The sequence below is a fragment of the Sus scrofa genome, chromosome 7 (assembly GCF_000003025.6).
Source record: "Sus scrofa isolate TJ Tabasco breed Duroc chromosome 7, Sscrofa11.1, whole genome shotgun sequence".
Lineage (NCBI taxonomy): Eukaryota > Metazoa > Chordata > Mammalia > Artiodactyla > Suidae > Sus > Sus scrofa.
In genome coordinates this window covers 96,919,097-96,940,314 of record NC_010449.5, presented here as the reverse complement: position 1 = coordinate 96,940,314, position 21,218 = coordinate 96,919,097, and the positions used below count along the sequence as shown (strand labels likewise).

General features: G+C 38.9%; 1 long non-coding RNA gene across 4 annotated transcripts in view; it reads left to right on the top strand.

The window, feature by feature from the left end:
- LOC106507740 overlaps positions 1–21,218 on the top strand; it is a 78,563-nt gene that overhangs the window by 44,486 nt on the left and 12,859 nt on the right. Inside the window, exon 2 of one of the 4 annotated variants that reach the window (XR_002346010.1) lies at positions 20,235–20,408. The exons of the other annotated variants lie outside the window; for them this stretch is intronic. This is a non-coding gene — a long non-coding RNA (uncharacterized LOC106507740). The remainder of the gene's footprint in view (positions 1–20,234; positions 20,409–21,218) is intronic. 4 annotated transcript variants of the gene reach the window in all.

Genomic DNA, 21,218 nt, shown 5'->3' with positions numbered 1-21,218 from the left:
GTAGTGCTCTGAGTATTTAAGAAGGTATCTTTTTTTTTTTTTTTTTTTTTTTTTGTCATTTCTTGGGCCGCTCTTGTGGCACATGGAGGTTCCCAGGCTAGGGGTCTAATCAGAGCTGTAGCCACCAGCCTACGCCAGAGCCACAGCAATGCAGGATCCGAGCTACGTCTGCAACCTACACCACAGCTCACGGTAACACCGGATCCTTAACCCACTGAGCAAGGCCAGGGATCCAACCCGCAACCTCATGGTTCCTAGTCGGATTCATTAACCACTTCACCACAGTGGGAACTCCCATCAAGAAGGTATCTTTTGATAGCCACGTGTGCATTTCCATGGGGTTAATACCTAGGAGCGGGGAGTTCCCTTTATGGTGCAGTGGAAATGAATCCAACTAGTAACCATGGGGTTGCGGGTTTGATCCCTGGCCTTGCTCAGTGTTAAGCATCCGGCGTTGCAGTGAGCTGTGGTGTAGTTCGAAGATGTGCCTTGGATCCAGCATTGCTGTGGCTGTGGCGTAGCCCTGCAGCTGTAGCTCCGATGGACCCCTAGCCTGGGAACCTCCATATGCACTGGGTGTGGCTCTAAAAAAAGCAAAAAAACCCCAAAAAACCCCTAGGAGTGGAATCGCTGTATCATAGGGAATGAGAATGTTAGGCCTTAGAAGATGCTAAAAGTCAACCTTTTGAATGTGACGCTGGAAGCAATATAGGTATAATATTTCAGGGATGCCCAGCATTTTTATACAGTATAGAAATAGGTACATTTTAGCAATGTCCCACCTGTTTACATACAAAATTTAACAAGTTCATAAAACACTGGGAATATTTATCAAATATTGGGGAAGAGGAACCTGAGGCTTTGAGAATGTTAAGCTGCTGGGGACTAGCCTCTAACAACTGTCAGATCTTGACTAACTGCAAATGTGAAATTCAACAATGAGCAGCAGCATTGTGGTGAAACGTAGAGTCCAGCTCTGGCTTCAGCATTGACTAGTTCTGTAGTCTTAAGCAAGCTTGTCTTTGGGGGTTTCAAAGTTCTTGTGTGTTAACATGATGAAAGTTTCCTATATGGGGCTCAAAGTGATAATGTATGTGAAAGTCTTGGAAGAATACTGAGAAGGAAAATGTAATGTTTGATTTCATAGTAGTCAGAGAGTGAGCCCACATGTGTTTTCTTTCTCATGGTCTCGATATATTTGCCAAAGGTTTACATACTGCTTTTAAATTCCTTTTAAAGGAAAAAACAGGGAGTTCCCATTGTGGCTCAGCAGAAACAAACCCTACTAGTATCCATGAGGATTGAGGTTCACTCCCTGGTCTTGCTCAGTGGGTTAAGGATCCAGTGTTGCCGTGAGCTGTGGTGTACGTCACAGAAACTGCTTGGATTCTCTGTTGCTGTGGCTGTGATATAGGCTGGCAGCTCCGATTCCACCCCTGGCCTGGGAACTTCCATATGCCACTCTGCAGCCCTAAAAAAAAAAGAAAGAAAGAAAGAGAGAGAGAGAGAGAGAGAGAGAGAGAGAAAAGAAAGAGAAAGAAAGAAAGAAAGAAAGAAAAAGAAAAGAAAAAGAAAGAAAAGAAAACACATGTTTTCCAAAGCAGATGTAAGCAACACTGAAAAGTTTGCAATGTAGAATGATGTCTTTTCTCTATCCATGTTACTTTCCCTCAAAGATGAGTGCATCCAACTAGATTTTGATTCTGAATGTTTGAAGTAGGTAATATATCGGTGTGTGAATACACTATAGTATTATACTTTTTGTCATTGTTTGCTTGCTTTTTAAAATTAAAAACAAGTTACATTTTGGAGTTCCTGTCATGGCACAGTGGTTAACGAATCCGACTAGAAACCATGAGGTTGTGGGTTGGATCCCTGGCCTTGGTCAGTGGGTTAAGGATCTGGCGTTGCTGTGAGCTGTGGTGTAGATCGCAGATGCGGCTCAGATCCATGTTGCTGTGGCTCTGGCGTAGGCTGGTGGCTATAGCTCCGATTCGACCCCTAACCCAGGAACCTCCATATGCCGTGGGAGCAGCCCTAGAAAAGGCAAAAAGACAAAAAAAAAAAAAAAAAAAAGCACATTACATTTTAAAATTATTTTCTCACTTCATCCACTTTAATATAAATTTTAATTTTTAAAATACTACGGACATTATTTATTAAGAAATTTTAACTTTATAGTTAACAGAAAGTATAGAGAATTTCCAGATCCCCACTTTCCCTTCCCACACAATTTCCTCTATTATTAATATTTTGCATTACTGTGGAATGTTTGTTACATTGGATGGACCAATTTGATGCTTTATTAACTTAAGTTTAAATTCAGTTATATAGGTATACCTCCTTTTATTGCTCTTTGCGGATATGGAGTTTTTTACAAATTGAAGGTTTTTGGCAACCCTGCATCAAACAAGTCTATCAGCATCATTTCCCAACACCATTATTTTTAAATTAAGGCATGTACACTATTTTTAAAGACATAATGCTATTGCACAACCAATAGATTACGATATAGTATAAACATAATTTTTATATGCACTGGGAAACCAAAAAGTTGATGTGACTGGTTTTGTGATAGTCTGAAGCCAAACCTGCGGTATCTCCAAGGTATGCTTGTACCCTTCTGTAGAAATTGGCAAATGCACAATGTCATGTTTCCACCATTAACAGCTTCCTACGGAATAGTTTCATTGACCTGAAAATCCCGTGTGCTTCACCCACTTGTACCCTCTTTCCATCTCAGGCAACCACTGATCTTTTTACTGTATAGTTTTTCCATTTCCAGCATGTCATATAGTTGGAGTTGTACAGTATGTAGCATTTTCATATTGTCGTCTTTCATTTAGCAATATGCATCTAAGCTTCTTCCATGTTATTCTGAAAATTTATAGCTTACTGCTTTTTATTGCTGAGTAATAGTCTCTTGTATGGATGTACAGTACATCAGTGTATATGATTTGTTTATCCATTCACATGTTGAAACACATCTTTGCTGCTTCCAAGTTATGGCAAATCTGAGTAAAGCTGTTGTAAACATCCATGTGTATTTTTTTATGTGGACATAGGTTTTCAGTTTATTTAGATGAATACCTAGGAGATTGATTGCTGGATCATATAATAAGGCTACGATTAGCTTATTTATTTATTTATTTATTTATTTATTTATTTATTTGTCTTTTTGCCTTTTCTAGGGCCGCTCCTGAGGCAGGTGGAGGTTCCCAAGCTAGGGGTCTAACCAGAGATGCAGCCACTGGCCTACACCAGGGCCATAGCAATGCGGGATCCAAGCCGCATCTGCAACTTACACCACAGCTCACAGCAACGCTGGATCCCTAACCCACTGAGCAAGGCCAGGGATCGAACCCGAAGTCTCTTGGTTCCTAGTCAGATTCGTTAACCACTGTACCACGATGGGAACTCCAACGATTAGCTTTTTTAGAAATAGGTTAACTGTCTTCCAAAGTGGCTGTACCATTTTGCATTTTTACCAGCAATAAATGAGAAGTCCTCTTGCTCCATATCTTCTCTAGCATTTGCTTTTGTCAGTATTTTAGAGTTCAGTCATTTTAATAGGTGTATAGTATACATCATTGTTATTTTAATTTGCAGTTCTGTAATGATATATGATGTTGAACATTTCTTCATATGCTTGTCATCTACTTTGCTGAGGTATCCATATCTTTTGCTGGTTTTTTACAAATTGTATAATTGATCTACGCCCTTATGTTAGTTCCAAGTGCATAACATAGTCATTCAATATTTCTATACATTAAAAAATAATCACCTCCATAATCTAATTACCATCTGTCACCATACAATGTTATTGCAATATTATTGACCATATTCCCCATGTTGTACATTTCATTCCTGTGACTGAATTACTTTGTGATTTAAGTGTGTGCTTCTTAATGTCCTTTACCTATTTCACTGAACCACTTATCCTTCCCCTCTGACAATCACTCATAGCTTCCCTGTATCTCTGAGTCTATTTCTGTCTTGTTTTATTTCTTTGTTTTTTAGATTCCTTATATAAGTGAAATTATACAGTATTTCTCTTTCTCTGTCTGATATATTTTACTTAGCATAATACCCTCAAGGTTCATCCATGTTGCTGTAAGTTGCTGGTTTTCATCCTTTTTTATAGCTCAGTAATATTTCAGAGAGAGGGAGAGAGAGAGAGAGAGAGAGAGAGAGAGAGAGAGAGAGAGAGTGTGTGTGTGTGTGTGTATGTGTCATCTTCTTTAATCTGTTGATGGATATTTAGGTGGCGTCTGTATCTTGGCTATCGTAAATAATGCTGCAGTGAACATGGCGTACATGTTTGAATTAGTATTTTTGTTTTTTGTTTTCTTTAGGGAAAAAAACTCAGAAATGGACTTGCTGGATCTTATCAGTATGCTATTTTTAATTTTTTGAGGAACCTCCGTACTGTTTCCCAGAGTGACTGCACCAATTTACATTCCCACCAACAGTAGAGGAGGATTCATTTTTCTCTACTTTCAAGCTGGCACTTTTTTTTTTTTAATGTTTTGGTGATTACTCTTTATTTTTAAAATTTTTAAAATTATAGTTGATTTACAATGTTGTGCCAGTTTCTACTGTTCAGCAAAGTGATCCATTCATACATATGTATACATTCCTTTTCTTATATTATCTTCTATCCCAAGAGATTGGATATAGTTTCCTATGCTGTATAGTAGGACTTCATTGTTTATCCATTTTAAACATAATAGTTTGCATCTACTAATCTCAAACTCCCTATCCATCCCACTCCTTCCCCCCACCTTCTTGGGAACCACAAGTCTATTCTTTATGTCTGTGAGTTCATTTCTGTTTTGTAGATAGGTTCATTTGAGGCTGGTACTTGTTTGTGGTCTTTCTGATAATAGCCATTTGACAAATGTGAGGTGATATCTCACTGTGGGTTTGATTTTCATTCCCCTGATGATCTGCATGTCTTCTTTGGAAAAATGTTTATGCAAGTCGTCTGCCCATTTTTTTTTAACAAGTTGTTTGTTTTTGTCATGATGAGTTCTATGAATATTTTAACAATTAACCCTTTATCAGATATATTGTGTGCAAGTATCTTCTCTCATTCAATAGGCTGTCTTTTCATTTTGTTGATAGTTTCCTTTGCTCTGCAAAAGCTCTTTAATTTGATGTGGTTCCACTTGTTTATTTTTACTGTTTCCCTTTAATGAAGAGACATATCCAAATAAATATTAAAAGGAATGGATATATGTATATGTATAACTGATTTACCTTGCTGTACATCTGAAACTACATAACTTTTTAAGTCAACTATACTCCAATAAAATTTTTAAAAATATTGCTAGGACCATTGACAAGGAGCATACTGTCTATGTTTTCTTCTAGGAGTTTCAGGTTTTACATTTAAGTCTTTAATCCATTTTGGGTTTATTTTTGTGTATGGTGTGAGATAATAGTCCAGTTTGATTTATTTTGCACTAGCTGATCAGTTTTCCCAGCACTATTTATTGACCAATCTATCTTTTCACCATTATGTATTCTTGTGCCCTCTGTCCTAGGTAACTTGTCCACATAAGCATGGATTTATTCCTGGGCTTTCTGTTCTGTTCTATTGATATATGTGTCTGTTTTTACACCAGTGCTATAATGTTTTGATGACTATAGCTTTGTAGTGTAGTTTGAAATCATGGAGGATGATCACCCCAACTTTGTTCTACTTGCTCAACATTGATTTTGGCTATTCTGGGTCTTTTGTGTTTCCATAAAAATTTTAGGATTATTTGCGCTAGTTCTGTGAAAAAGGACCTAAGCCACAGCAGTGACAATATTGGATCTTTAAGCTGCTGAGCTACCAGGGAACTCATAAAGTAATTATTGATAAATATGTACTTATTGCCATTTTATTAATTGTATTCTGGTTGGTTTTGTAGTTCTTTTTTGTTTCTTCCCTTGTGATTTGATGACTATAGTGTTATATTTATTTACATTCCTCTCTTTTGTGTGTGTTTGTTTATGTATCAATTATAGAATTTTGTTTGTGGTGGCCAGGAGGTTTTTATCATAGAAATCCACATGTATATGTGATTATTTTGAGTTTCTCATATCTTAATTTCAGATTCATTTTAACCACTGTCCATTTTTACTCTCTGTACCCCACCCCCACTGTTTCTTGTTTGTGATGTCATATTTTACATCCTTTTATTTTGTGTATATCTTTTTTTTTTTTTGCTTTTTAAGGGCTTCACCTGCAGTATATGGAAGTTCCCAGGGTAGGGGTTGAATCAGAGCTACAGCTGCTGGCCTACACCACAGCCACAGCAATGCGGTATCTGAGCCACATCTGCGACATATACCACCACACACTGCAGTGCTGGATCTCTGACCCACTGAGTGAGGCCAGGGATCAAACCCGCATCCTCATGGGTTCTAGTCAGATTTGTTTACACTGTAACATGAAGGGAACTCCGATTTTGTGTATATCTTAACTTTTTTTTTTTTTTTTTTTTTTTTTTTTTGCCGCCCTGCAGCATATGGAGTTCCCAGGCCAGGAACAGATCTGAGCTGTGATTATGGCCAAAGCCACAGTTGTGGCAGTGCCTTTAACCCACTGTGCCTGATAGGGGTGGAACCTGTGTCCTGGCACTGAAGAGTAGCTGACAATCCCATTGCACCACAGCAGGAACATTCTTTTCATATTCTTTTACATTATGGTTTATCAAAGTATAATGAATGTAGTTCACTGTGCTACTCAGTAGGACCTTGTTGTTTATCCATTCGATATATGATTGTTTGCATCTGCTAACCCCCAATTTCCAATCCATCCTTCCCGTACCCCCTGACTACTTTGTCTTTTAACTTTGCTTTATAAGAGGTTGATCTACCCACCTTTACTGCACCTTTACCAACAAGATTTCTTCTTTCATACTTTTAATATTTCTAGTCGTGGCCTATTCTTTTCTGCTAAGGAAAGTTTTTTTTTTTTAATGTTTCTTTTAAAGTAGTTTAGTAATGCCAAACTCTTTTGGTTTTTGTTTGTCTTTAAAACTCTATCTCTCCTTCAAATCTGAGTGATAGCCTTGCTGGGTTAGACTGTTCTTGGTTGTAGGTTTTTTTCTTTCATCATTTTAAATATATTATGCTGCTCCCTTCTGGACTGCATAGTTTCTGCTGAAAAGTCTGCTGACATTCTTATGGGGGTTCTCTTGTATGTTATCAGTTGCTTTTCCCTTGCTGCTTTTTACTATTGAGCTGAAAGTTCTTTATACATTCTAGATACAAGTCCCTAATATATATGTGATTTGGAAATATTTTTTATCATTTTGTGAGTTGTCTTTAATTTTTAGTAGTATCCTTTGATGCATAAAAGTTTTCAATTTTGATGTCCAATTCATTTATTTTTTTCCTGGGAGTTCCCATCGTGGTTCAGTGATAATGAGCCCAAGTAGTTTTCATGAGGATGTGGATTCAATCCCTGGCCTCACTCAGTGGGTTAAGGATCCAGTGTTGCTGTGAGCAGTGGTGTAGTTCACAGACACAGCTTGGATCCCTTGTTTCTGTGGCTGTGGTGTAGGCTGGCACCTATAGCTCCGATTCAACCCCTAACCAGGGAGCGTCCATATGCCACAAGTGCAGCCCTTAAAAAAAAAACCAAAAAAAAAAAAAAAAAAACAAAACCCAACCATTTATTTTTTTCTTTTGTTGCTTATACTTTGATGTCAAACCATTACCTAATCCAAGGTTATAAAGATTTACTTCTATATTTTCTTCTAAGAATTCTGTATGAGTAGCTCTTACATTGATGCCTTTGGCCCAGTTTTTAGTTGATTTTTTTGTTTGTTGTGAGGTGAGATTGAAATGCATTCTTTGCATGTAGCTGTCCTATTGTGTCAATACAATTCATTGAAAAGATCATTCTTTCCCCCTTGAATTTTCTTGTCAAAAATCATTGAGTGTAAATGTGAGAATTTATTTCTTGAATCTCATTTCTGTTCCATTGATCTTTTTGTCTGTTCTTAAGCATATACCATGTTGTCTTAATTACTGTTGCTTTCTAGTAAATTTTAAAATTGGGAATTGTGAGTCATCCAGCATTATTTTTCTTTGTCAAGATTATGGGTTTCTTGAGTTTCCATAGGAATTCTAGGATCAACTTGCCAGTTTATGCAAAGAAGCCAGCTGGAATTTTGATGGCGTTTACCTTGAGTCTGCAGATCAATTTTCAGAGTCTATTAGGTTGCCAGGTCTTGCAGCTACAGATAGGGTGGCTGAAACAACAGAAATTTATTTGGGGGCGGTTTTGGAGAGTAGAAATTCAAGATCAAGGTGTCAGCATGTTTCATTTTTCCTGTGCCATGAGGGAAGCATCTTTTTCAGGCCTCTCTCCTTGGCTCATGGATGACCATCTTCTCCTTGTATCTTCACATGCTCTTTTCTCATGCATGTTTGTTTCCTAATCTCCTCTTCTTATAAGGACACCAATGATATTGGACTAGGGCCTACACATATGACCTCATATACTTTGCCTCCTTAAAGGCCCTATTTTCAATACAGTCACATTCTGTCATACTGGGGATTAGAACTTAAACATATAAATTTCAGGGAGCCACAATTCAGCCCATAATAGGGAGTACTGCTATCTTAATGTAGATCAGCTAAATTAACTAAGACTTAATATGAAGTCTTCTTTTTTGTTTGTTTGTTTTTAGGGCCGCACCTGAGGCATATGGATGTTCCCAGGCTAAGGGTTGAATCCGAGCTACAGCTGCTGGCCTACACCACAGCTCATGGTAGCACTGGATCCTTAACCCACTGAGCACGAGGCCAGGGATTGAACCTGCAACCTCATGGTTCCTAGTCAGATTTGTTTCTGATGTGCCACAACGGGAACTCCAGAACTTAATATTAAGTCTTTTGATCCATGAAATGAGATGTCTTTCCATTACTTAGGTCTTTTGTTGTTGTTGTTGTTATTGTTGTTGTCTTTTTGTCTTTTTGTCTTTTTTTAGGGCTGCACCTGAGGTATATGGAGGCTCCCAGGCTAGGGGTCCAATCAGAGCTGTTGCTGCCGGCCTACACCAGAGCCATAGCAACGCCAGATCCGAGCCACATCTGCGACCTACACCACAGCTCATGGCAATGCCGGATCCTTGACCCACTGAGTGAGGCCTGGGATTGAACCCACAACCTCATGGTTCCTAGTCAGGGTTCGTTTCTGGTGCACCACAACGGGAACTCTGTAAGTCTTCATTATTTTTATTCAACAATGTTTTTAATTTTAGGGTCTGCTTTTGAGCAAACCCAAACATAAATACTCTTCAGATTAAAAAAATAAACTTCCTATATTTTCTCGAAATACCTTTATCCTTTATATTTTGATCTTATTAATTGCAACAAGTTTAGAATTGTTATATTTTCTTGGCGAATTGAACTTTTAAAAAAATCATCATCTCCTTTACCTATAATTATACTTTTTTGCCTTGGACTCATTTGGACTGATATTAATACAGTAACCCCAGTTTTCTTTTTCTTAGTATGTACTTGATGTATCATTTTCTCGGTTTTCCTTTTTAAAGTTATACACATACACACACACACACACACACATTTTCATGGCCATGCCCATGGCATGTGGTTTCCCAGGCCAGGAATTGAACCCATGCCATCACAGTGACCCAAGTCATTGACATGACAATGCTAGACTAGTCTGACAATTCATTTATGTTAACAGGCAAGTTTGATCCATGAATAATTATAATGACTACTGATATATTCAGATCTTTCTACCATTTTATTGTATGCTTTCTCTATGCTTCTTTTTTTTTTTTTTTTTTTTTTTTTTTTTGTCTTTTGTCTTTTTGCCTTTTCTAGGGCCGCTCCCGCGGCATATGGAGGTTCCCAGGCTAGAGGTAGAATCAGAGCTGTAGCCGCCGGCCTACACCAGAGCCACAGCAACTCGGGATCCAAGCCGCATCTGTGACCTACACCACAGCTCGTGGCAATGCCAGATCCTTAACCCACTGAGCAAGGCCAGGGATCGAACCCTCAACCTCATGGTTCCTAGTCAGATTCGTTAACCACTGTGCCACGACGGGAACTCCCTCTATGCTTCTTTTGTACTTCTTTCTTCCCCTTTTTGGATTTGATAAGGTTCTTTTTTTCTTGCATTTCTCTTCTCTTCATATGTAAATGAAACATTATTTTATTTTAGTAGTTATTTTATTTTAGTAGTTATTTTTAAATTTTTGTTTTTTTAATTTTTTATTGTAGTTGATTTACAATGTTATATCAATTTCTGCTGTACAGCAAAGTGACCCAGTTATGCATATATATATATATATATACACACACACACATATATATATACACACACACATTCTTTTTCTTATATTATCCTCTATTATGTTCTATCCTCAAAGACTGGATATAGTTCCCTGTGCTGTACTATAAGACCTCATTACTTATCCATTCTTTTTTTTCTTTTTTTTTTTCAAGAATGAGGATAAAAACATTTTAATATATACAAGGTCCCAAATTGCACTTCTCTTTCACTCTTTCTTTTTTTTCCATTATGGTTGGTTTACAGTGTTCTGTCAATTTCTACTATACAGCAAAGTGAAAATTTTTGAAAATGTAACTACTTCTAATGGTTACTATTGAAATGTTAACAGAGTGGACAGTTAGAATCTTTACCTTTTTCTCAAATATGACAGATCTTAGAATAAATTTGTCTATTAGTATCCCCTAAAGATACCAAAATCTACAAATGATCAAGTTACTTATATAAAATGGCATAGTATTTGCATATAATCTATTAACATCCTCCTATGTAGTTTAAGTCATCTCTAAATTATTTACAATACTTAATATAATGTAAATACAATGTGAAAGCTATGTTGTTATTTGCCTGAACAAGCAAATTCAAGTTTACCTTTTGGGAACTTTTTGGCATTTTTTCCCCAATTTTTTTTTCTTTTTTTTAGGGCCACACATGTGGCATTTGGAAGTTCCCAGGCTGGGGATCAAATTGGAGCTGCATCTGCTGACCTATGCCATAGCCACAGCAACACAGGATCTGAGGTGTCTTTGACTTACACATAGTTCATGGCAACCACGGATCCTTAACCCACTGAACAAGGCCAGGGATCGAACTTGCATCCTTATGGGTAGTAACTAGTCAGGTTTGCTCCCTCTGAGCCACAATGGGAACTTCTCCCTGAATATTTTTGACTGCAGTTAGTTGAATCCACAGATGTAGAACTCATATATTTGGGGGGCTGGTTGTACTTTAATTCTGATCAACCTTTTCATTTTTCATATTATTGTTGCTTCCTCTTTTCTGTGTCTGTAGTATCTGCTTTATTTTTTTGTCAGTGCCTTCTTTCTTTCTTTGATATGGTTAAATTGTTAAAACTTTATTGAGTTGAATGATGAGGGTTTTTTTTATATACTAATAAGTTGATTTAGGGCTATACTTTACTTCTCAATACCAGTATGGTTACATATGATTTTATATGAAGTACTGTTGACCCTTAAACATCTGAGGGGTTAGGGGCAGCAACCCCCAGTGCAAACACCTGAGTATAACTTTACAGTTTGTCTTCTTTATCTGTGGTTCTGCATCCACATATTCAACCAGCCATGGGTGGTATAGTACATATTTATTGAAAAAATTCCATGTATAGGATTTCCCATCGTGGCTCAGCAGAAATAAATCTGACTAGCATCCATGAGGACGCAGGTTCGATCCCTGGCCTTGCTCAGTGCGTTAAGGATCTGGAGTTGCCGTGAGCTGTGGTATAGGCTGCAGACAAGGCTTGGATCTGGCATTGCTGTGGCTGTGGTGTAGGCTGGTGGCTACAGCTCTGATTAGACCCTTAACCCAGGAACTTCCATATGCTACAGGTGTGGCCCTAAAAAGACCAAAAAAAAAAAGAAAAAAAAATTCCATGTATAACTTGTTCTATTCAGTTCAAACTTGTGTTATTCAACAGTTAACAGTATTTTTTCATTATTGTTTCCTCATAATTTTCAAATAGCTTTCAGTTTCCTATAGCTACTTTTTAATCCAAGTTATTTAGAAGCAGCTGTTACATAAATTGAAATTTTAAATTTTTTCTCAAGTAATTTCCACATTGCAGTAAGTATTAGGATAGGAAAGAACATAAAATGCAAAACAGCAGTCTTCTTTTCCACCCCTTCTCTGTCCCAAAATCTCATGTTCTTTGAGTAACTTCTTTCAAGTGTCTCTGTTTTCTGTTTTCGCTAATTTTTATGGTTACCTCCATTATATTATGTAGTGTGCCTCTTTTTCTAATTCTTTTTTTTTTAAGAGCTGCACCTGCGGCATATAGAAAGTTCCTGGGCTAGGGGTCGATTTGAGCTGCAGCTGCTGGCCTGTGCCACAGCCAGAGTGATGCAGGATATCAGCCACATCTATCTGCCTCAGCTTGCAGCAATGCTGGATCCTTAACCCAAGGGAGACCAGGGATCAAACCCACATCCTCTCAGACAACATGTTGGGTTCTTAACCCACTGAGCCACAACGGGAACTCTGTCTTTTTCTAATTCTTAATTTTTGCATATTAGAATTGTTCACAGTCTCAATTCGCTTCTTCTTTCTTCCTCTTCGCAGTGTTTGATAAATTTATTATTATTTTTGGCTCTTCTTTTGGTTGTATTTTTTTTTTTTTTGGTCTTCTGTTTTTGTCATTTTAGGGCCATACCTGCGGCATATGGAGTTCCCAGGCTAGGGGTCTAATCGGAGCTATAGCTGCCAGCCTATGCCAGAGCTACAGCAATGCCAGATCCAAGCCGTGTCTGCGACCTGCACCACAGCTCACAGCAATGCCGGATTCTCAACCCACTGAGCAAGGCCAGGGATTGAACCGGCAACGTCATGGTTCCTAGTTGGATTCGTTTCCACTGCACCATGATGGGAATTCCTCTTTTGGTTGTAATTTTAAGTAACATATTTAAATCTTCTTGTTTTACCAACTTTTAATTAAATCTGTGACTTTAGAAGATAGAGCTATTAGGAGCTCCTATGTTTTCCAAAGTGTTTAAAGTTCCACTTTTCATCTCTCCCAGAAGGGTGTTAATACTCCAAGAGGGTTGTAAATCTTTATTTCTTATTTCCTTAAATGGTATTTAGAGCACATAGTTTGTATCATAATACTCTTGGGCCTTTGTTGAATTTTTTTTTTTTTTTTTTTGTCTTTTTGTCTTTTGTTGTTGTTTTTTGTTGCTATTTTTCCTTCGCGCATATGAGTTCCAGCTAGGGTTGAATCGGACTGTAGCACCCTACGCCAGACCACAGCAACGCAGATCAGCCCGTCTGCAACCTACACCACAGCTCACGCAACACCGATCCTTAACCCACTGAGCAAGGGCAGGACCAACCCGCAACCTCATGTTCCTAGTCGGATTCGTTAACCACTGCGCCACGACGGGAACTCCCTTTGTTGAATTTTTTAATGTTCTATATACATTGTCAACTTTTATAAAGATTCCAAGATTATTTGTAAAGAACATGTATTATCTGTTAGGAACAATGTTTCCAACTCTCTTTTTCTCTCTGGCTCTGTCTCTATCTAATCAAATTTATTACTGATATATTCATATCTTCTATATACTTATTGTTTATCTTATATCTGTCAGTCTCCAATTAGTTTAAATACTGATATGATTATTGTAGATCTTCAGTTTTCTTTTTGTGTTTCTAAGATATTTTCTTTATATATTTGAAACTGTATTTTTGGATATAGAAATGTCTATGACCATTCTGTTGTCTTGCTAGATTGCGTATTTTAAGATTACATAGCTACCAGAAATAAACACTGTATTTCCCCACCTCCCTTGCAGCTTGACATGGACACATAACAAAGTTCTAACTAATTGCATGGAGTCAGAAGTAGAAGGTGAAAACTCAGGAAAGTATTCTCAAGGGAGATAGTGTGCCCCTCCCCTGCCCCTTTCTTCTTCCTGCTGGCTAGAATCCTACCCAGTAGCTGGAGCTGGAGCAGCTAGCTTTCTTTGTACCATGATGGTGAAGCTACTTAGTGATGACAGCAGAGCTAGGGCACCTGACACTGTAGAAAATAATCCTTGCACCCTGCCACTTACCTGCAGTTTTTGTGAGAGAGAAATTATCTTGTTTAAGCCACCGTTTGAGGGATTTTCTTTCACTACCAATCATCTCTACCTCTAATGCTCTTTCTAAATTCTGTTGTGATAGTTGGGCCCTTTATCACAGCACATCTCATAAGACTAAAGAAACTGTGGTAACTCAGAAAGGAGGTTCAGATGCTAGGCAGCCAAAGAAATGATCTGTTATCTACTTCATTAGGATTGGTGCAGAGTGGGGAAATTTCAAAGTCAGAAGGAACAGTTCTTAGAAAAGATCACTCTCACTTTTGACACCAATAGTAAGTTTGGGTGAGGCTGGGGTCCCCAGAACCACCTACCATTTCAATGATTTTCCTGGAAGGACTCACAGAACACAGTGAAAGCTATCATATTCCTGGTATGACTTATTACTAGAAAAGACACATATTAAAATCAGCCAAGGGAAGATGTGTATAGGGCAGAGTACAGGCATATTTCTGAGGTGAAGCTTCTGTTATCCTCTCTGGTAGGATCAAGACATTACTCTTGCCCACTTTCCTTGGATTGTAAATATGTAGCCTACCTAATCCTTGGGGCAGAGCCTCCTTGCCTGCCTGCCTGTATCCCTCACAAGTGTCCTATCTTAATCTATTCCTTGACTATCAAACAAGCAGACAAACAAACAAACAAAGACATGTTACTCTCCTGGCCTTGATGTGCAGTAATTTGCACAAGGAAGAAGCTCACTTTAACCCCAGTGTTCAGAGTTTTATTTGACTTCATTACATAGACATGATTGATTGATTGTACACATGGATGATCTCAGCCCTCAGTCTGCAGGATGGTTTGGTATCCAAAGCCCCCACTCTGAATCACACTATTGGTTTTCTGGTGTGGACAGCCCCCACCCTAAATCATCTAGTGGGACCCAAGTCCCTCCAAGGAAAGATACTTCTGTCAGCTATAACATTCCAAAAGCCCAGAGATTACCTCCTTGTAGCTAGGGTAAAAACCAGGCCTCTCTTTTGGTAGTGTTAATTCTTCAATACACAATTGGAAAATTGTTAAGACTTTCTTTTCTGTATAGAGAGAGGCTTTTACTTTGAAGCCAAAAGTTGTCTACAAATACTCAGCCTCATCTCCGGTGACCACATGCATCCCGAGTACAGAGTGATTTTATGTGGTGGCTGTGTTTTCTCTTAAATTCTTTATCTTAAATTCTTAAATCTAAGTAAACTTGGTGCTGGATGAAGTCTGTTCTGTGTTGTAAATGGGTTAATCCCAAACCACAACCATTGCTACTAGTAGAACAGAGTAATGTTATTGTCTTCTATGCCTTAATTTTTTATCGTACACGTCCCATCTCCTGTTTCAGCAAACTTGTAAAAGCTTTTCTCATCTCTTCCTTCCTATCCCTAATTTAGCTGTTAGTCATGTCTGTTTTCTTTTTCAGCTCATCTACTGAATTGTGTATCTCAGTAGTCATATTAGTCATTTCTAATAAATTCTTTTCTCAGATTTAAAAAATTTGCAACTTTTTCTTCTTTTCTGATAAAATATTCTCAATATCAAATCCTAGGATGTCAGTGACAGTTTTTTCTAAGTGATGTGATCCCCTGGATAATCTGTGTTTACTTTTAGATCACTGATTCTGTTTGTTCAATGTGGTTCTTATGGTTCATGCTATTGGTTTTCCTTATAGTCCATTTATATTTATAAATGAAGGGTTAAACTAGTGAGTTTAGGTATAGCTTGCATGTTTCTTCTGAACTTGTAGAAGTCTTTTTTACCCCCCAACAGGCCTCCTCCTGAATGAGAAGTGGTTGTAAGTTCTATGTAAATGCGTGGGGTGTGTGAATGTCACTATCATGCTTAACATCAGGTCCCTGAACAAGCAGACTCACTGGGGACAACCTTCCTGTCTCCATTTTAAAAATGGGGTGGGGGGGCTTTTTTCCTTTCTTCTTGAACTGGAGGTATTTCGTGTAGTCCTCCCTACACACACCTACTCCTGCCTTTTCTCCTCCCTGCCACACCCCGCTGTCGCCTCTGTCCATTGTGGAAATATTAAGTCCATATATTTACCAGTGTGCTTCCCCAAGCAGATTATTCACATTTTATCGAGTGTCATCTCAAGTATTCCCTGGGCCAAAATGCCCCAGGGGCCCGTAGCTCAGTTAGGATGTTTTCAGACAGCCCGACTGGTTCCCAATGCCATAAGCATCCTGAATGCACTTTTTGGGGGGCCGTGCCTGCTGGCCTTTAGAAGTTCCTGGGCAGGGATCTAACCAGAGCCATAACAATGACAATGACGAATCCTTAACTACTAGGCCACCAGGGAACACCCTGAATGCACTTTTACATTAGTTAATGCTACCATTTATTTCTCTTTCCTGGAAAATAGAACGACAACAATATTTCCTGGCCTCCTCTGTAGTTTTGAAGTTTATATAACTAAGTTCTGTCAGTGGAGTGAGGGCAAAATGATGCCCTCTAGGCTGGACATAAAACATGATTCCCTGTATTCTTTCCATGCCAATTTTGGAAGCCAGTGTAGGTGTTCTGGTTGGCAAAACTACGTCATTAAAAACAGCCTGAATTCATAAATCAAGGCTTATACAAGAGCTACTGAAGATTGGTGCCCAACTTGCTTCAAAATGTGAGAAGAGTGATAAAACTTAGGTGCAACCAAGATATCCTTCAGCTTGTTTATCCAGTAGGTTTCATTGCAGACAGTGGACTATTATTCAGCAATAAATATAAAATGAGCTATTAAGCTATGAAAAGATGTGGTAGAATCTTCAATGCATATTCCTAATTGAAAGCCACCAATCTAAAAAGGCTACATTCTGTACAGTTTCAACTTCATGACATTCTGCAAAAAAGCCATGTTATGATACTTTTGACTAAAGCCATAGAATGTATACCACCAAGAGATAATCCTAATGCAAACCAGGGACTTTGGGTAATAATAATGGATCTGTGCAGTCTCATCAATTATACTAAATGTAGCACTGTGATGTGGGACGTTGATAGTGAGGGAGGTTGTGAATGTGGTGGAAGGAAGGGCATGTATAGGAAATTGCTGTATCTTCTCAATTAACTGTGAACCTAAAACTACTCTAAAAAATAAAATCCTTACAGGAGTTCCTATTGTGATTCAGAAGGTTACAAACCCAACTAGTATCCATGAGGATGTGTGTTTGATCTCTGGCCTCACTCAGTGGGTTAATGATCCAGCGTTGCTGTGAGCTGTGGTTTAGGCCAGCAGCTGCAGCTCTGATTTGATTCCTAGCCTGGATATTCCCATGTGCTGCAGGTGTAGCCCTAAAAAGCAATAAGTAAATAAGTAAATAAATAAATAAAGTCCTTTTTAAAAAATAGGGACATTTATTGGATAGAAAGTCAGGAAAAGTTCTGGCTTCATATTTGAGTGATCCAGTAGCTCAATGATGACACCAAGAATGGTTTCTTACTTTCCACTCTGCCATTCATAATGTCATATGGTGGCTGCTAGAATCATTGGGGCTTCTTGTATCTTTGTTCATGTTTTCTGGGAGAGAGAACATCCAGAATTCCATATATGCCACCTAAATCACATAGTTTCCCCTGGATAGAATGTTGCGATGGACCTAAACTGAGAAGGGATCACTCTCATTGACCTTGTGGTCTCAGTGGAGGTAGCATTCCCTGATGCCTATAGCTGCAGGAGATGGCCAATTCAGGAATGAAAATCAGGAATTCTTTTTTTTGTTTGTTTTTTTTTTTTTTTTTTTGATCTTTTTGCCTTTTCTTGAGCCGCTCCCGCGGCATATGGAGGTTCGCAGGCCAGGGGTCGAATCGGAGCTGTAGCCGCCAGCCTTCACCAGAGCCACAGCAACTCGGGATCCGAGCCGCATCTGCGACCCACACCACAGCTCATGGCAACACCGGATCCTTAACCCACTGAGCAAGGCCAGGGATCCAACCCGCAACCTCATGGTTCCTAGTCGGATTTGTTAACCACTGCGCCACCACGGGAACTCCCAGGGATTCTTATACCAAGGAAAAGGGTAATGTTGCTGGGTAAGCACTTTACAATATCCCTGAGGGCACTGGAGGAGATACATTATGGTATTGAAGTTAGAACCAGAAAGGAAATTTTTAGAATTTAGAGAAAGAAAATACGGGATTAACAGGCATTATAACTATTAATAGGGCCAATTAGGAATGTGAAAGTTGGTTTTTGTTTGTTTGTTTTTGGTCTTTTGTCTTCACGTGGAAGTTCAATCAGAGCTGTAGCCACTGGCCTATGCCACGCCACAGAAACACAGAATACAAGCCATGTCTGCAACCTACACCACAGCTCATGGCAGCTCATGGCAACGCCAGATCCTTAACCCACTGAGTGAGGCCAGGGATCGAACCTGTGTCCTCATAGATACTACTTGGGTTCGTCAACTGCTGAGCCACAATGGGGAATATGGAAGTTGTTTTTAGAAGACTCTTGTGCTTTAGATTTTAACTCAAAACTTCACATTAGAAAAAACATGTTAGGAAACAAGAAGAAATTAAGCACATAACAGTATTTCACAAGATGAAAGTTCTCCCTCAGTTTATCTTCATTTCTCAAAGTCAAGTCACTGTGGTGAAGGGTTCAGGGGATGACACACCAAGATATATCACTTTGGCATGTTGGTTATTTTGAGCTAAAGGCACTCGGAAAAAGGCAGGTGCCAGAAGGGCATTCATCTGTTTTTCTCCTTGAAAGCAGAAGACAAAAATCCCATATAAGAAGTGCCCTTCCTATATCTGCAGGAAAGTTCAGTCTTATCACCAGAAATAGGACTCAAGGCTGAGAGAATCCTGTACATGACCTGGTCACAGTAATTTTGCTTCCTTTAGTCTCTCTACATATTTTACATTTCCACAGTTTCTACACTGTTCAATCTAGTGTTCTACTCTGTTCAGTCTAGTGCTTAGGTTTTTCCACTTTGGGTCTTTTTTCTTATTGAGACTTCAATGTACATATAAAAATAAACTTGGTATGCTTCTCTCTTGTTAATCTCTCTTATGGCAGTTTTACTCTAAAGCCCACCCAGAAACTCTAAAAGGGTAGAGATAAAGTTTTGTCTGCCCTACGCAGGTGAGATAAGGTAAAACCACACACATTCCTAGTAGAAATTTTGTTGATATTGAGAAAGTAACAGGTACTAAAATAGAGGACAAATAGAAGTTTCCAAAATGAAGAGGGAGGCAAGAAATCTGTGTCAAATTCCTAGAAACTCTTCCAGATGAATCTCTCAACAAGTATGGAAGATACAATATTCTTGTCAGTAAGCTCAAACAGCAGGCTGTCTGAACTCTCTGAATTACTGTGCAGAGAAGGGATGCCCCCAAGAGGTATATATATATATTTTTTTCCTTTAATTAATTAATTTATTTTTCTATTTTATTTTTTATTACTCAATGAATTTATTACATTTATAGTTGTACAATGATCATCACAACCCAATTTTATAGCATTTCCATCCCACAACCCCAGTGCATCCCACCACCCCCAACCTGTCTCCTTTGGAAACCATAAGTTTTTAAAAGTCTGTGAGTCAGTATCTGTTCTGCAAAGAAGTTCATCGTGTCCTTTTTTGTTGTTGTTGTTGTTGTTGTTGTTGTTGTTGTTGTTGTTGCTATTTCTTGGGCCGCTCCCGCGGCATATGGAGGTTCCCAGGCTAGGGGTCTAATCGGAGCTGTAGCCACCAGCCTACGCCAGAGCCACAGCAACGTGGGATCCGAGCCGCGTCTGCAACCTACACCACAGCTCACGGCAACGCCGGATGGTTAACCCACTGAGCAAGGGCAGGGACCAAACCCGCAACCTCATGGTTCCTTATCGGATTCGTTAACCACTGCGCCACAACGGGAACTCCTCGTGTCCTTTTTTAAGATTCCACATGTCAGTGAAAGCATTTGATGTTGGTGTCTCATTGTCTGACTGACTTCACTTAGCATGACAATTTCTAGGTCCATCCATGTTGCTAAAAATGCTGTTATTTCATTCCTTTTAATGGCTGAGTAATATTCCATTGTGTATATATATGTCTTCTTGAGCCACTCCTCTGTCAATGGACATTTAGGTTGTTTCCATGTCTTGGCTATTACAGATAGTGCTGCAATGAACATCGGAGTACATGTGTCTTTGCGAGTCCTGGTTTTCTCTGGATAGATATCCAGGAGTGGGATTGCTGGATCAAATGTTAGTTCTATGTTTAGTTTTCTGAGGAATCGCCGTACTGCTTTCCACAGTGGTTGCACCAATTGACAATCCCACCAACAAGGTAAGAGGATTCCTTTTGCTCCACACCCTCTCCAGCACTTACTGTTTGTAGACTTTTTGATGATGGCCATTCTGGCTGGTGTAAGGTGGTCCCTCATCGTGGTTTTGATTTACATTTCTCTAATGATGAGTGAGGTTGAACATGTTTTCATGGGTTTTTTTGGCCATCTGTCTGTCTTCTTTGGAGAACTGTCTGTTTGGATCTTCTGCCCATTTTTTGATGGGGTTGTTTGTTTTTTTGGTATTGAGCTGTAGGAGGCGTTTATAAATTTTGGAGATTAATCCCTTGTCAGTGGATTCACTTGCAAAGATTTTCTCCCATTCTGTGTGTTGTCTTTTTGTTTTGTTTAGGGTATACTTTGCTGTGCAGAAACTTTTCAGTTTGATTAGGTCCCATTTGTTTATTTTTGTTTTTACCGTCGTTACTCTAAGTGGTGGATCTGCAAAGATGTTGCTTTCGTTTATGTCGGAGAGTGTTTGGCCTGTTTTCCGCTAAGAGCTTTATAATCTCTGGTCTTATATCTAGGTATTTGATCTATTTTGAGTTTATTTTTGTGTATGGTGTTAGCAGTGTTCTAATTTCATTCTTTTCCATGTGGCTGTCCAGTTTTTGCAGCACCACTTATTGAAGGACTGTCTTGTCTCCATTGTGTATTCTTGCCTCCTTCGTCATAGATTAGTTGGCTGTAGGTGTGTGGGTTTAATTCCGGGCTTTCTATCCTGTTCCACTGATCTATATGTCTGTCTTTGTGCCAGTACCATATGGTTTTGATGGTTGTTGCTTTGTAGTAGAGTCTGAAGTCAGGGAGCC